We start from the raw sequence: 11,525 nt of genomic DNA on the forward strand, positions 1-11,525 counted from the left end.
CGAACTATGCAAAGCCACACCCACAGCATTTCACAAAAAATGATACATTTCGTATTGCGACATCCGGAAGGGCTAAACATTCATCCGAGCAAATATGAGTTAGACCTTATTAACCTGCTCGGAGAAAAACATCAACAAAAATAACCTGTATTTGATTTTAACAGTTGGTGGCGCTACCACTACGATTAAGAATTAGTTTGTCGATGTCTTCAGGGTTGGGCTCTCCTCAAATGTGAAAAAATTTGAGATGATAGCATGATCTGAGTGATGTTACAGGAACTTGTGTTGCCAAAGAGAAAAATCAGACAATGCGGCACCGTCGTGGCCACGCCCTTTGCTGAAAAGTCGCAAAATTCGGCATTGACTAAGATCAATGTCTTGAGGCTGTTCTGACAAATTTTCACTCAGATGTGTTAAACGGGCTCCGTGCAGTACGCACCGTAACGGCCATGCCCATCGCCAAAAAGTTACAAAATTTGGCAGGTGAAGTTTTGGATTTTTTGGAGCATGTGCAGGGGAGTTATTAAGCATTTTGTCCATTGTGGTGACACGCCCCCTTTGAAGTTAATTCAAAATGGCCGACTTCCTGTGCTATTTCGCTCATGGCTCCAAGAGACTTTTTTGAAGGTCTTGGCCTTATACAATCAACATAAATTTTTCAAAAAGCTAGGTGAAACACACAACCGGGGCTGCTCTTTTGAAAATTTCTAGAGGGCGATAGAGAGCCATTTTTAAAAAAACTGCACGAGAAACTAATGAAATATTCATGATTTTGTCAGGCCTGATGTGTGTGCAAAGTTCCATGAGTTTTCGTTCATATTTAGAACCTCAAAATACGTGTTGTTTTATTGGTGATATGTGCGATGCCACGCCCACAGCTTTTCACAAAAAATAACGAATTTCGTATTGTGACATCCTGAAGGACGAAACACTCAGCCGAGCAAATATGAGGGCGATCTTGTTAACCTGCTCAGAGAAAAACATCAACAAAAATAATTTGTATTTGCTTTGACCAGTTGGTGGCGCTACTACTACAATCAAACATAAGTTGGTAGATGACTTCAGGGCTGCAATATCCTTAAATGTGAAAATTTTCGAGAAGATAGGATCATCTGAGTCATCTTGCCGGAACTTTTGTTTCCACGGTGAATAATCAGACTTTGCGGCACCGTAATAGCCACGCCCAACGAAGCAAAGTCACAAAAATAGGGATAGAGTAAGATCAATGTCTAAAGTCATTTTTGGCCAATTTTCAATCAGATTCGTTAAAAGGGCACCGTGCAGTACGTCAAAATGTAAAAAATTATAATTTTTGTCACCACTGGGTGGTGCAAGGTGGTCGCTGCTCAGGCCCTAATAATAATAATAATAATAATAATAATAAAAGTAATAATATTTTCTACAAAAACAATAGGGACCTCGCAGCCGTCGCAGCTCGGGCCCTAATAACAATTTCTACAAAAACAATAGGGACCTCGCCGCGGTCGCTGCTCGGGCCCCAATAATAATTTCTACACAAAGTCCATTGTGGTGACCCGCCCCCTTTTAAGTAAATTCAAAATGGCCGACTTCCTGTAAAACCTAGCTCATTGCTCCAAGAGACTATTTTGTAGGTCTTGGTCTTATACATACAGTGAACCCTCGCTACTTCGCGGTTCACCTTTCGCGGGTTCAGTGCTTCGCGGGTCTAAAAAATATTCGGGGGCATTGTAGTTTCGCCGAGCGACACAACGGGGCGCTGGAGCGGTTAGACGGCCGGCGTGCGCCGAAGAAGAGCGTGGGCGAAGAGGAGAGTGGACGAAGAAGAGCACGTTCCCCCGGACACGATCGGTGGCGACGTTTCGCGCGGTTCGGACCGTACCAGAGCTCCGGCCAGCGTGCGTGGCAGTTAAGCCGTAGAGGAGCACCTTCCCCGGGCACGGGCGGTTCCAAGCGGCCCCTAAGTTTAACCGAATGGAAGCTCCGGAGGAGGAGGGCATGCTCGCGTCACAGTATGCCGAAGAGGAGCACCTTCCCCGGGCACGGGCGGTGCCAAGCGGCCCCTAAGTTTAACCGAATGGAAGCTCCGGGGGAGGAGGGCGGGCGTGTGTCACAGTTAAGCCAAATTGGAGCACCTCTTCTGCCCGGGCACGAGCGGAGCGCGAGGCTGTCAGTTATGAATGAATAAATGAATAAATAAATAAAGAATGCCACCTTTCATTTCACAGGGCACACCGGACGGCGTACCAGCAGGTAAAAGTCGGAGTAATTAAATAAATACAAAAAGAATGGCTGGGGAATAAAAAAATAATACGTTTTAATAATAATTTGGTTTTTTTGTTATAACATGAATTTCACTCTCTCTCTCCCCGTATATATATATATATATATATATATATATATATATATATTTATTATATATATTGTATATTTTTTTTAAGCATTTTTGAAGGTGCGCCGCTACTTCGCGGATTTTCAGTTTTCGCGGGTGGTCTCGGTCCCCATTAACCGCGATAACCGAGGGTTCACTGTACTCCATAAAATTTACAAAAAGCGAGGTGAAACACTCAACCAGAGCTGCTTTTTTTAACATTTCTCGAGGGCCATGGCGAGCCATTTCAAAAAAGCTGCACAACTAACGTATAAAATATTGATAAATTTGCTCGGCCTGATGTGTGTGTAAAGTTTTACGAGTTGTCGTTCATATTTAGAACCTCATAATCAGCTTTGTTTTATTGCCGAACAGTGCAATGCCACTCCCACAACTTTTCACGAAAAAGGACGAATTTCGTATTGTGACATCCTCATGGCCGAAACAGTCATCCGAGCATATATGAGGGCGACCTTGTTGAGTTGCACGGAGAAAAACATCCAAGAAAATAACTTGTATTAGCTTTTACCAGTTGGTGGCGCTACTACTACGATGTAAAATAAGTTGGTAGATGTCTTCAGGGCTGAAGTATCCTCAAATGTGTACAATTCGAGAAGATAGGATCATCTGAGTCATGTTGCCGGAGCTTTTGTTGCCACAGAGTACAATCGGACTTTTCAGCACCGTAATAGCCACGCCTTTTGCCAAAACGTCACAAAATTCGGCAGAGAGTAAGATCATTGTCTTGAGTCTTTTCTGACTAATTTTCAGTCGGATTCGACAAAAGGGCACCGTGCAGTACGTGAAAATTAAAATAAAAACAAATTTTTGATTCCACTTGGCGGCGCTGTGTGTATAACAAAATAATAACATTAAGATGTCTTCAGGTCGGGACGTTTTATTTACAGGTGAAGGTTTGGATTTTTAGGAGCATGTGCAGGGGAGTTATTAAGCATTCATTTATTTGTATTAGGTTCATTTTGTCTTCTTATTATTGATATTTGACTGATTCATTAAAAGCAGACAATTATGTTTTAGGTTAATTTTTTCACTGACATGTTTCGGCGAGTCTTTCGCCTTCTTCAGAGTGTCGCATGATGGTGTCTTGAGCTGATGTTCCATGAGGGTGTGACTTACCTGTCAAAAAAATGAAAAAAATCAGAGCAGTAAAAGAACAAGCACAACATGAACATTACAAATCAGCAATCACTGACCACTGCAAAAGGGAAAACCACATCATGGACCGGGAGAAGGGCAGGGTCATCCGCACAGAAGAGAACAAACAACAGCGCTGGATCAGAGAGGCCATTGAGATCTGCAAGCGAGGCATAAAAACCATGAACAGAGACAAGGGAGCCTTCATCCTCTCTACCACCTGGACCAGCATCTTGGCGGAGTGAACGGACAGCGGGGGGCGTGACTTGCCTTCATTCTCGTGACAGGTAAGTCACGCCCTCATGGAACATCAGCTGATAAAGACGGGTCACAAGACACCATCATGTGACACTCTGAAGAAGGCGAAAGACTTTCGTATTGTGACATCCTCAAGGCCTAAACACTCATCCGAGCAAATATAAGGTAGATTTTGTTAACCTGCCCGGAGAAAAACATCAACGAAAATAATTTGTATTTGTTTTAACCAGTTGGTGGCGCTACCACTGCGATCAAAAATAAGTTGGCAGCCGTCTTCAGGGCCTGAATATCCTCAAATGTGAAAAATTTCGAGAAGCTGGATCATCTGAATCATTTTGCAGGAACTTTTGTTGCCACGGAGAATAATCAGACTCTGCGGCACCGTAATAGCCACGCCCTTCGAAGGAAAGTCACAAAAATAGGGATAGAGTAAGATCAATGTCTTGAGTCTTTTCTAGCCAATTTTCAATCAGATTCGTTAAAAGGGCACCGTGCAGTACGTCAAAATGTAAAAAATGATATTGATTGGCGCAAGGTGTATAACTGAATATAAACATATAGATGTCTTCAGGTACCGACTCTTTATGTACATGTGAAGTTTTGGATTTTTAGCAGCACGTGCAGGAGAGTTATTAAGCATTTTGTCCATTGCGGCGAAGGAAATCTTAAGTGAAAACTTTGAAGCCCCGCCCCCGTCATATAGTATTTCGGAAACAAAAATTTTTAGCCCCAGTGTTTGTCCCAGGTCTTAAGATGCTACAGACAGAATTTTAAGGCAATCAGATGAAGCCTTTAGGATCAGGGTGCAAAAGAATGACCCCTGTAAACATGCAAAAAAGGGCAAAAATCGGACTTTCAAAAATTCATAACTCACTTCCTGTTCATATTAGACGTTAAAATATCAAATTTTTCGCCATGCCCGATGAGACTGCCAAGTTTGGTGAGTTTTTGTGCATGTTTCGGGGGTCAAAAATGCGATCGAACAATCGGAAAAATAATAATAATAATAATTTCTACAAAAACAATAGGGACCTCGCCGCGGTCGCTGCTCGGGCCCCAATAATAATTTCTACACAAAGTCCATTGTGGTGACCCGCCCCCTTTTAAGTAAATTCAAAATGGCCGACTTCCTGTAAAACCTAGCTCATTGCTCCAAGAGACTTTTTTGTAGGTCTTGGTCTTATACATACAGTGAACCCTCGCTACTTCGCGGTTCACCTTTCGCGGGTTCAGTGCTTCGCGGGTCTAAAAAATATTCGGGGGCATTGTAGTTTCGCCGAGCGGCACGACGGGGCGCTGGAGCAGTTAGACGGCCGGCGTGCGCCGAAGAAGAGCGTGGGCGAAGAGGAGAGTGGACGAAGAAGAGCACGTTCCCCCGGACACGATCGGTGGCGACGTTTCGCGCGGTTCGGACCGTACCAGAGCTCCGGCCGGCGTGCGTGGCAGTTAAGCCGTAGAGGAGCACCTTCCCCGGGCACGGGCGGTGCCAAGCGGCCCCTAAGTTTAACCGAATGGAAGCTCCGGAGGAGGAGGGCATGCTCGCGTCACAGTAAGCCGAAGAGGAGCACCTTCCCCGGGCACGGGCGGTTCCAAGCGGCCCCTAAGTTTAACCGAATGGAAGCTCCGCAGGAGGAGGGCATGCTCGCGTCACAGTAAGCCGAAGAGGAGCACCTTCCCCGGGCACGGGCGGTGCCAAGCGGCCCCTAAGTTTAACCGAATGGAAGCTCCGGGGGAGGAGGGCGGGCGTGTGTCACAGTGAAGCCGAATTGGAGCACCTCTTCTGCCCGGGCACGAGCGGAGCGCGAGGCTGTCAGTTATGAATGAATAAATGAATAAATAAATAAAGAATGCCACCTTTCATTTCACAGGGCACACCGGACGGCGTACCAGCAGGTAAAAGTCGGAGTAATTAAATAAATACAAAAAGAATGGTTGGGGAATAAAAAAATAATAAGTTTTAATAATAATTTGTTTTTTTTGTTATAACATGAATTTCACTCTCTGTCTCTCTCTCTCCCCCCGTATATATATATATATATATATATATATATATATATATATATATATATATATATATATATATATATATTTATATATTTATTATATATATTGTATATTTTTTTTAAGCATTTTTGAAGGTGCGCCGCTACTTCGCGGATTTTCAGTTTTTGCGGGTGGTCTCGGTCCCCATTAACCGCGATAACCGAGGGTTCACTGTACTCCATAAAATTTACAAAAAGCGAGGTGAAACACTCAACCAGGGCTGCTTTTTTGAACATTTCTCGAGGGCCATGGCGAGCCATTTCAAAAAAGCTGCACAACTAACGTATAAAATATTGATAAATTTGCTCGGCCTGATGTGTGTGTAAAGTTTCACGAGTTGTCGTTCATATTTAGAACCTCATAATCAGCTTTGTTTTATTGCCGAACAGTGCAATGCCACTCCCACAACTTTTCATGAAAAAGGACGAATTTCGTATTGTGACATCCTCATGGCCGAAACAGTCATCCGAGCATATATGAGGGCGACCTTGTTGAGTTGCACGGAGAAAAACATCCAAGAAAATAACTTGTATTAGCTTTTACCAGTTGGTGGCGCTACTACTACGATGAAAAATAAGTTGGTAGATGTCTTCAGGGCTTAAGTATCCTCAAATGTGTGCAACTTCGAGAAGATAGGATCACCTGAGTCATGTTGCTGGAGCTTTTGTTGCCACAGAGTACAATCGGACTTTTCAGCACCGTAATAGCCACGCCTTTTGCCAAAACGTCACAAAATTCGGCAGAGAGTAAGATCATTGTCTTGAGTCTTTTCTGACTAATTTTCAGTCGGATTCGTCGAAAGGGCACCGTGCAGTACGTGAAAATTAAAATAAAAACAAATTTTTGATTCCACTTGGCGGCACTGTGTGTATAACAAAATAATAACATTAAGATGTCTTCAGGTCGGGACGTTTTATTTACAGGTGAAGGTTTGGATTTTTAGGAGCATGTGCAGGGGAGTTATTAAGCATTCATTTATTTGTATTAGGTTCATTTTGTCTTCTTATTATTGATATTTGACTGATTCATTAAAAGCAGACAATTATGTTTTAGGTTAATTTTTTACCTGACATGTTTCGGCGAGTCTTTCGCCTTCTTCAGAGTGTCGCATGATGGTGTCTTGAGACCCGTCTTTATCAGCTGATGTTCCATGAGGGTGTGACTTACCTGTCAAAAAAATGAAAAATCAGAGCAGTAAAAGAACAAGCACAACATGAACATTACAAATCAGCAATCACTGACCACTGCAAAAGGGAAAACCACATCATGGACCGGGAGAAGGGCAGGGGCATCCGCACCGAAGAGAACAAACAACAGCGCTGGATCAGAGAGGCCATTGAGATCTGCAAGCGAGGCATAAAAACCATGAACAGAGACAAGGGAGCCTTCATCCTCTCTACCACCTGGAGCAGCATTTTGGCGGAGTGACCGGACAGCGGGGGGCGTGACTTGCCTTCATTCTTGTGACAGGCAAGTCACGCCCTCATGGAACATCAGCTGATAAAGACGGGCCACAAGACACCATCATGTGACACTCTGAAGAAGGCGAAAGACTTTCGTATTGTGACATCCTCAAGGCCTAAACACTCATCCGAGCAAATGTAAGGTAGATTTTGTTAACCTGCCCGGAGAAAAAAATCAATGAAAATGATTTGTATTTGTTTTAACCAGTTGGTGGCGCTACCACTGCGATCAAAAATAAGTTGGCAGCCGTCTTCAGGGCCTGAATATCCTCAAAGTGAAAAATTTCGAGAAGATGGATCATCTGAATCATTTTGCAGGAACTTTTGTTGCCACGGAGAATAATCAGACTCTGCGGCACCGTAATAGCCACGCCCTTCGAAGGAAAGTCACAAAAATAGGGATAGAGTAAGATCAATGTCTTGAGTCTTTTCTAGCCAATTTTCAATCAGATTCGTTAAAAGGGCACCGTGCAGTACGTCAAAATGTAAAAAATGATATTGATTGGCGCAAGGTGTATAACTGAATATAAACATATAGATGTCTTCAGGTACAGACTCTTTATGTACATGTGAAGTTTTGGATTTTTAGCAGCATGTGCAGGAGAGTTATTAAGCATTTTGTCCATTGCGGCGAAGGAAATCTTAAGTGAAAACTTTGATGCCCCGCCCCCGTCATATAGTATTTCGGAAACAAAAAATTTTAGCCCCAGTGTTTGTGCCAGGTCTTCAGATGCTACAGACAGAATTTTAAGGCAATCAGATGAAGCCTTTAGGATCAGGGTGCAAAAGAATGACCCCTGTAAACATGCAAAAAAGGGCAAAAGTCGGACTTTCAAAAATTCATAACTCACTTCCTGTTCATATTAGACGTTAAAATATCAAATTTTTCGCCATGCCCGATGAGACTGCCAAGTTTGGTGAGTTTTTGTGCATGTTTCAGGGGTCAAAAATGCGATCGAACAATCGGAAAAATAATAATAATAATAATTTCGACAAAAACAATAGGGACTTCGCAGCGGTCGCTGCTCAGGCCCTAATAATAATAATAATAATAATAATAAAAGTAATAATATTTTCTACAAAAACAACAGGGACCTCGCCGCGGTCGCTGCTCGGGCCCCAATAATAATTTCTACACAAAGTCCATTGTGGTGACCCGCCCCCTTTTAAGTAAATTCAAAATGGCCGACTTCCTGTAAAACCTAGCTCATTGCTCCAAGAGACTTTTTTGTAGGTCTTGGTCTTATACATACAGTGAACCCTCGCTACTTCGCGGTTCACCTTTCGCGGGTTCAGTGCTTCGCGGGTCTAAAAAATATTCGGGGGCATTGTAGTTTCGCCGAGCGGCACGACGGGGCGCTGGAGCGGTTAGACGGCCGGCGTGCGCCGAAGAAGAGCGTGGGCGAAGAGGAGAGTGGACGAAGAAGAGCACATTCCCCCGGACACGATCAGTGGCGACGTTTCGCGCGGTTCGGACCGTACCAGAGCTCCGGCCAGCGTGCGTGGCAGTTAAGCCGTAGAGGAGCACCTTCCCCGGGCACGGGCGGTGCCAAGCGGCCCCTAAGTTTAACCGAATGGAAGCTCCGGAGGAGGAGGGCATGCTCGCGTCACAGTAAGCCGAAGAGGAGCACCTTCCCCGGGCACGGGCGGTTCCAAGCGGCCCCTAAGTTTAACCGAATGGAAGCTCCGGAGGAGGAGGGCATGCTCGCGTCACAGTAAGCCGAAGAGGAGCACCTTCCCCGGGCACGGGCGGTGCCAAGCGGCCCCTAAGTTTAACCGAATGGAAGCTCCGGGGGAGGAGGACGGGCGTGTGTCACAGTTAAGCCAAATTGGAGCACCTCTTCTGCCCGGGCACGAGCGGAGCGCGAGGCTGTCAGTTATGAATGAATAAATGAATAAATAAATAAAGAATGCCACCTTTCATTTCACAGGGCACACCGGACGGCGTACCAGCAGGTAAAAGTCGGAGTAATTAAATAAATACAAAAAGAATGGCTGGGGAATAAAAAAATAATACGTTTTAATAATAATTTGTTTTTTTTGTTATAACATGAATTTCACTCTCTCTCTCCCCGTATATATATATATATATATATATATATATATATATATATATATATATATATATATATATATTTATATATTTATTATATATATTGTATATTTTTTTTAAGCATTTTTGAAGGTGCGCCGCTACTTCGCGGATTTTCAGTTTTCGCGGGTGGTCTCGGTCCCCATTAACCGCGATAACCGAGGGTTCACTGTACTCCATAAAATTTTCAAAAAGCGAGGTGAAACACTCAACCAGAGCTGCTTTTTTTTAACATTTCTCGAGGGCCATGGCGAGCCATTTCAAAAAAGCTGCACAACTAACGTATAAAATATTGATAAATTTGCTCGGCCTGATGTGTGTGTAAAGTTTTACGAGTTGTCGTTCATTTTTAGAACCTCATAATCAGCTTTGTTTTATTGCTGAACAGTGCAATGCCACTCCCACAACTTTTCACGAAAAATCACGAATTTCGTATTGTGACATCCTCATGGCCGAAACAGTCATCCGAGCATATATGAGGGCGACCTTGTTGAGTTGCACGGAGAAAAACATCCAAGAAAATAACTTGTATTAGCTTTTACCAGTTGGTGGCGCTACTACTACGATGTAAAATAAGTTGGTAGATGTCTTCAGGGCTGAAGTATCCTCAAATGTGTACAACTTCGAGAAGATAGGATCATCTGAGTCATGTTGCCGGAGCTTTTGTTGCCACAGAGTACAATCGGACTTTTCAGCACCTTAATAGCCACGCCTTTTGCCAAAACGTCACAAAATTCGGCAGAGAGTAAGATCATTGTCTTAAGTCTTTTCTGACTAATTTTCAGTCGGATTCGTCAAAAGGGCACCATGCAGTACGTGAAAATTAAAATAAAAACAAATTTTTGATTCCACTTGGCGGCACTGTGTGTATAACAAAATAATAACATTAAGATGTCTTCAGGTCGGGACGTTTTATTTACAGGTGAAGGTTTGGATTTTTAGGAGCATGTGCAGGGGAGTTATTAAGCATTCATTTATTTGTATTAGGTTCATTTTGTCTTCTTATTATTGATATTTGACTGATTCATTAAAAGCAGACAATTATGTTTTAGGTTAATTTTTTACCTGACATGTTTCGGCGAGTCTTTCGCCTTCTTCAGAGTGTCGCATGATGGTGTCTTGAGCTGATGTTCCATGAGGGTGTGACTTACCTGTCAAAAAAATGAAAAAATCAGAGCAGTAAAAGAACAAGCACAACATGAACATTACAAATCAGCAATCACTGACCACTGCAAAAGGGAAAACCACATCATGGACCGGGAGAAGGGCAGGGTCATCCGCACAGAAGAGAACAAACAACAGCGCTGGATCAGAGAGGCCATTGAGATCTGCAAGCGAGGCATAAAAACCATGAACAGAGACAAGGGAGCCTTCATCCTCTCTACCACCTGGACCAGCATCTTGGCGGAGTGAACGGACAGCGGGGGGCGTGACTTGCCTTCATTCTTGTGACAGGTAAGTCACGCCCTCATGGAACATCAGCTGATAAAGACGGGTCACAAGACACCATCATGTGACACTCTGAAGAAGGCGAAAGACTTTCGTATTGTGACATGCTCAAGGCCTAAACACTCATCCGAGCAAATATAAGGTAGATTTTGTTAACCTGCCCGGAGAAAAACATCAACGAAAATAATTTGTATTTGTTTTAACCAGTTGGTGGCGCTACCACTGCGATCAAAAATAAGTTGGCAGCCGTCTTCAGGGCCTGAATATCCTCAAATGTGAAAGATTTCCAGAAGATGGATCATCTGAATCATTTTGCAGGAACTTTTGTTGCCACGGAGAATAATCAGACTCTGCGGCACCGTAATAGCCACGCCCTTTGAAGGAAAGTCATAAAAATAGGGATAGAGTAAGATCAATGTCTTGAGTCTTTTCTAGCCAATTTTCAGTCGGATTCGTTAAAAGGGCACCGTGCAGTACGTCAAAATGTAAACATTTATATTGATTGGCGCAAGGTGTATAACTGAATATAAACATATAGATGTCTTCAGGTACCGACTCTTTATGTACATGTGAAGTTTTGGATTTTTAGCAGCACGTGCAGGAGAGTTATTAAGCATTTTGTCCATTGCGGCGAAGGAAATCTTAAGTGAAAACTTTGAAGCCCCGCCCCCGTCATATAGTATTTCGGAAACAAAAAATTTTAGCCCCAGTGTTT

General features: G+C 43.4%; 1 long non-coding RNA gene across 1 annotated transcript; it reads right to left on the bottom strand.

The window, feature by feature from the left end:
• Positions 1-3,447: 3,447 nt before the first annotated feature.
• On the bottom strand, positions 3,448-10,690 carry LOC148315106 (uncharacterized). The gene is made up of 3 exons (XR_015841267.1): positions 10,589-10,690; positions 10,427-10,512; positions 3,448-3,665 (listed from the first exon to the last, which is right to left on the bottom strand). It is a non-coding gene; the product is annotated as an uncharacterized LOC148315106 (long non-coding RNA).
• Between the last annotated feature and the right edge of the window lie 835 nt (positions 10,691-11,525).

The sequence above is a fragment of the Idiotropiscis lumnitzeri genome, unplaced genomic scaffold (genome assembly GCF_059441095.1).
Source record: "Idiotropiscis lumnitzeri isolate Australia: NSW breed Sydney's pygmy pipehorse unplaced genomic scaffold, RoL_Ilum_1.0 HiC_scaffold_121, whole genome shotgun sequence".
Taxonomy (NCBI): domain Eukaryota; kingdom Metazoa; phylum Chordata; class Actinopteri; order Syngnathiformes; family Syngnathidae; genus Idiotropiscis; species Idiotropiscis lumnitzeri.